Consider the following 5,587-nt stretch of genomic DNA (forward strand, 5'->3'; position numbering starts at 1 on the left):
ACCTTGTTTATTAGCTGCGCTGGGTGGGCCAAAATATTAAATTTTTACGTGTAATATTATAATTCTTAAAAACTAAAAATTAAACAAAAAAGATTCATTTTTATGCTCATTTTTTTACATAATAACTGCAGATAGATCCTCCATTCGTAGTTAAAATATTTCTTATTTTCGGGCCCACTAAATGTCAGGATTGATTATTTTTATTTGATTAGTAAAAAATAAAAAACAACTTACCTATAAATAAATAAATAAATATTATTTTCGTCAGTTATTGAAAGTTTATAAATATTATTTTCGTCAGTTATTAAAAATTTAAACGAATAACCTCTAACCGTTCGGGCAAACTTTTAAATAAAACATGATTAAAATTTTATTTACGAGCATGTAAAAATTAAATTTAAAAATAGGCATAGTCGTCCGTTCACTTGCATAAAAAATGGTTAATTTTGATAGTCAAAGTTAGTGGCGGTGCACTTGAGTACGCAGAAGCTAGTTGCCCATTAAACGAGCAACAGGCTCAGAGTTTCTTTTTTATTTTAAATTTTCGGCTTTCATATTAGAACCTTATTTCACAATTCATTTATCTCAAAATTACGATTCTGTCATAATGGATCATAGAGTTGAGATGCATGATGCTTCCAATGGCCAATTACCAATGCCAAATATAAACAATGGGTAAGTTGTGAGCTAAACATAAGATTTTTTTTATTCATACTATAAATTTTAGTGCTCATTAAATAATGATATGTTAGTGCAATACAGATTGACGACAAACCCATCTAAGCTGAATTTACCCGGTTGTTCAATGTATTCCGAACCTACTTCAATTTTTGGAGTTAATGAGTTTAGAGCTTCTCCTCATGTAATTGATGAAGGGTACGAGATAATAAGTGGTGATTTAATTGAAGGGGAAGCTTAAGATTTCGATGCTTTGGTTGATGATATGTATGTTAGAAATATTGTTCGTTGTTCGTTACAACGACATTAATGAGGTTATTCATGATTATTGCACCAGGACAAGTGATATGAAGGGAGGTATGGTAGCAAAATAATGAATATGTTGAGAAGTGACATATAACAATGTTGTTATATTTAGCTTGCCAAATGAAGAGTTTTAATTCCAAATGAATTAGGGAAGTTATGGGCTTCCAATGTAAATCAGAACTTCAGTTTGCCTTACATGATTGGCCCATCATGAATAATGTTCAGTTGATGGTCGTTGCATCGAACAAACAAAAATTCACATTTGCTTATACACGGCATGATAATTTTACTATTACGTCTCTTTGTCGTTTGCATGCCAGTCTAACCAAACGATTGGATGGTGCCTGGAAAATAACTACCATTAAAGGGCAACATAAATGCACAAATCCTATTCTTCAAGTCGATCACAGGCAATGTAACTCATAGTTTATCAACTTCTTCATTCGGGTTACCATAAGGAAGCAAATGGACATAAAACCCAGAGATGTCAAAAGAAGAATTGAAGCAAAATTTAATATAACAGATTCATACATGAAAATATAGGATGCATGTTGAAAAGCTATTAAGTCCGTGTTTAATAGTTGGGAGGATTCTTATCAATCACTAAATTTATTCATGGAAGTCATTGTTGCAGCTATGTCATGTATAATTTACAAGATTCAGTCCTCTACTTCATATAGGTTTGAAAGGCCATTTTGGGCATTCAGTCTGTCTATCAGTGGTTGGAGGTTTTGCCGCCCCATACTAAGCTTTGGTGGGACTTTCTTGATAGGTAAATGTAACAGCGGCATAGAGCCAGATCTTGAATGCCACAACACTTTGCTCATTATTTTATCTCCAAGCGAACTATACAATGCTAGTGTGCTAGGGCACACAAGCCGGGGTATGCAACGTCGAGCTATTGTAAGAAAAATAAAATTGGGTGCAAAGTAAACGAACCCAAGCAACAGGAGAACCCCCCGCACACCCACCCTTCCCAGCAAGCACGACAAACTAAGTTGAGGTCTGTGGCAACAATACAACACAATTGATCGACACAATTAGATTCCACACATACTAACACTTCAAGTGTTTGATTTGATTTGGTTTCATTTAGGCTCATATTAGACCACTTTGGTTTGGTTAGGTTCATATTATTAGGATATTTTGTTCAACTATAAGTTTGTTGATAATTGGACTTTAGATGATCTTGAATTTAGTTTAAAATTTTGAATTTAAATTTTTCCTTAGATTTGTGTCACCTATACCTGTTTTTTTTAGATATGTCAACTTTAAATATAAATATATTGAATATAAATTTATAATATGCATAATGATATTAATAAAACATAGTTATTATCGCGTTGAATACTATCAAATAATATTATATTCAAGTACACCAAATTGCATGACTGATTGGTTAAAAACAGTAATTTTTTCGTATAGTTATAGTGTTAAGTGACATGGTATTGCATTTAATTTCCCATCTATTAATTCATCTGAAATAACATATTCATTCCTTCTATTACAAATATGGGTTAATAAATATATTTTTTTTCAAGGATAAAAAACTTATAAGAAATACTTAAATTAATTTTATTTATATTTTTGAAGTGAGGTTAATTTTTAATAATATATATCATAAAAGAAATAAAAAGCATAAATAAAAATTTTAATTAATTAAAAGATAACTAATTACTCATTTCATTTACTTGGCAATTAGAATTTTGATTTTATCGGCTTGTAGATCATGGTCGATTAAACTCAAAGAGTGAAATAAAATGTAAAAATCTTGCTCGATAGAATGCCTATTAGTTCTAGATATATTATGGAACAAATTGGAGGAAATTTTTTGGATAGTGCTAAAACTATCTTATAATATGTTTCATCATATCTTGTGCCTATAGGTTCGCTTTGTTAAGAACCTCTAATATAAATACTCATCTCTAATTCTTGTGTTCAATAAGACGCTGACACGTGTACCTATCTACTGCTTGTCTTTTATAAATAGAGACATAGGCCGGCTGTAAAGAGTAGAAAAGTAATAATAAAATATTCTTTATTAGTTCTTTATCCGGCATCACTGTTCATCTTCTTTCTTGTGTCTCTCTGTTAAGTTTCTACACGCTTGAGAGCTATTAGGATTCAATGTCATTATCATAGCGAGGCTGGTCATGAGACAGAGAGATTATTATGTATGGAGAACTGTGCTTTTAATTATGTTCATAGAGATAAATCGGACGATTCTCTGTGTCCGATCTTCACATATAATAATTTCTCAATGAGACTAAGGACTAATAGGCTTTATCGACAACATCGAGCTTGTTTATGCGATGGGCTGGATTTATTTTTTTTATGAATCCTGACCTTATGTCGGTGAAAGAAGCGCTCTTGTTATTTTTCCCATATTAAATATGGCACGTCAGAGGTCGCATGCAGGGGTCCAATTTTGCGGTCCAAGCCTCCAAACATGGAACGATGTCGAATGCTATGAAGGCGACGTGTAGCCGTCAATGTGGCGGGTGTTATCCTCCAAGAAATCATTAGCGGGAGAACCGGAATGGGCCCCAAGTGGCTTTATCTGCACTTTCCTCTTGGGCCCAGTGGGCTCAACGGGCTCATCAAAAGAAACGCAAGAACAATTGGCTACACAACAGCGCATTATTTTTTTTTTTTTAAAAAAGTCTAAAGCTTCAGTTAGCTCTAAGTTGGGAAAATTGCAAAAGCACTGAGCTGCAAATAATTATTTGTAGAGGCACTTAAATGCAATAATTCAGTAGGATTGGTAAGCTGTAGCTGTTTTTTTTTTTCGGAAGTTAGTTCGAAGTGGATCACAGCTTGAATAATGATAAGTAAGAATCTATTCGGGCAGCTTTTCAACTGTATTATTTTTTAAATAATAATTATAGATTATAGTACAAATTTATGAAGAAAAAATATATTTTAATAATTAAATATATTAAAATATGAGAGTTGAATAATATTATTTATTAACTTTTTTTATTGAACGGGTATCCACCGGCTGTCATCCTCTAAAGAGGGCTTAGTGGCGTGATTAATCCTCGACAAACTTAGAAGAGGTATCCACCATAGAAACCTCCTAGTCCGCACTTGATTGGCCATACTTAAGAGTCGTTGTCGCTCGAGGAGAGTCGAGCAAGGGTTGTGGGGTTCCCAACCGTACTCGCCCACTAATCAAGCCAAGTAACAAGGATATTTATTAACTTTTAAAAAATATTTAATAATCTCTAAATAATACTTTTATGACTAATTTGGATGCTCCAAATGGAATCCTCTATACTAATACAGTACACTCAGGGAGTTTAAGAGGAAATAAATTTATGACTAAACTAAGAATTCATTTGCACTCTAATATATATTAATTTTATTCTATCATGATAGATTATTATTTTTACACTATTCTATTGTAACAACATAAAATACAAATATTCTATTTCGTTAATATTCCTAAATTACAACATTTTCCTTGTTGATTAAGAGATATATGATATATTTTAAACCATCTAAATTGAATAAAAAAAATTCGAAGAGATATTTCTCTCTTACCTTATACTATTATTTATAAAGTTTATTTTCTCTTCTTATATTAGTACAAAACTTTATTCCTATCAAGATTTAGCTTTAGTTATGTACTCTTTGGAAACTTCTAAGAAGTCTGATAGGATAAGAATATAAAAAATCTATATGACACAATATTAGAACTGATACATAATAATTAAATTCTGTTAGGATGAAGTAAACCACCGCAAATGAAAACAAATAAGAGAACAAATAGAATGCAATAAAAGTAATTGACGGTGGGATTTAAACAGAAAAATATAAATCAAGGGAGAACTATCCAGCAATAACTATAAAATGAGGATATAATAATAAATAAATATCATTCTCATATGCTCCTTCCTTCGTTTTCTAACTTTAACACCGTTTCTTCTCTCTCAAAAAAGAATGCACTGTTCAAAACAAAAGTAGAAAGTCAAGATGGTAATACCAGAGAGATACCGCTTTATAATAAAAACGATAAAGAAAATCTGTTCAATACGGTTGCTCGCAGATACATACATCTGGCATGGTAACCAAAAAAATAAAATGAACGTTGCATAGCACTTCTCGAACCCAACACAAGCAGGAAGAACCCTAATGCAAACCACCAGTAAAGCCGGTTGAGTTGAGGTCATTGGAGAGATACAAATCCGATTGAATCATCACAATCAGATTCACATCAGAAAATGAACATAATCCAAGTCAACATATTTAAGTATATGAAATGATGGTATCTAGTTATTTAATGAGATTAAAATATTTTTGAACAATCTAATTATAAATTTTATTTTATATTTTGATTACTATCCTATATCTTGTGTTGAAAAATACTTTAATAATGCAAGAAAGTAACTTGAAGTTAATAAAAAAATAATCTAATTCCCAGGCATTCCAATTAAAAATAATTTTATTTAAAACAGTATTAAAATAGAATGAGCCCATCAGCATGTGAACACTACAATTATATTAAAAGAAATCAAACAAAAAAAATTAATAAAATAAAATAAATCGGTCTACATTGGTGGAGTACATCTTCAATAGCTCATTTAGTAGTTAAGTACGC

This window comes from Dendrobium catenatum, unplaced genomic scaffold, assembly GCF_001605985.2.
Source record: "Dendrobium catenatum unplaced genomic scaffold, ASM160598v2 fragScaff_scaffold_1639, whole genome shotgun sequence".
Classification (NCBI taxonomy): domain Eukaryota; kingdom Viridiplantae; phylum Streptophyta; class Magnoliopsida; order Asparagales; family Orchidaceae; genus Dendrobium; species Dendrobium catenatum.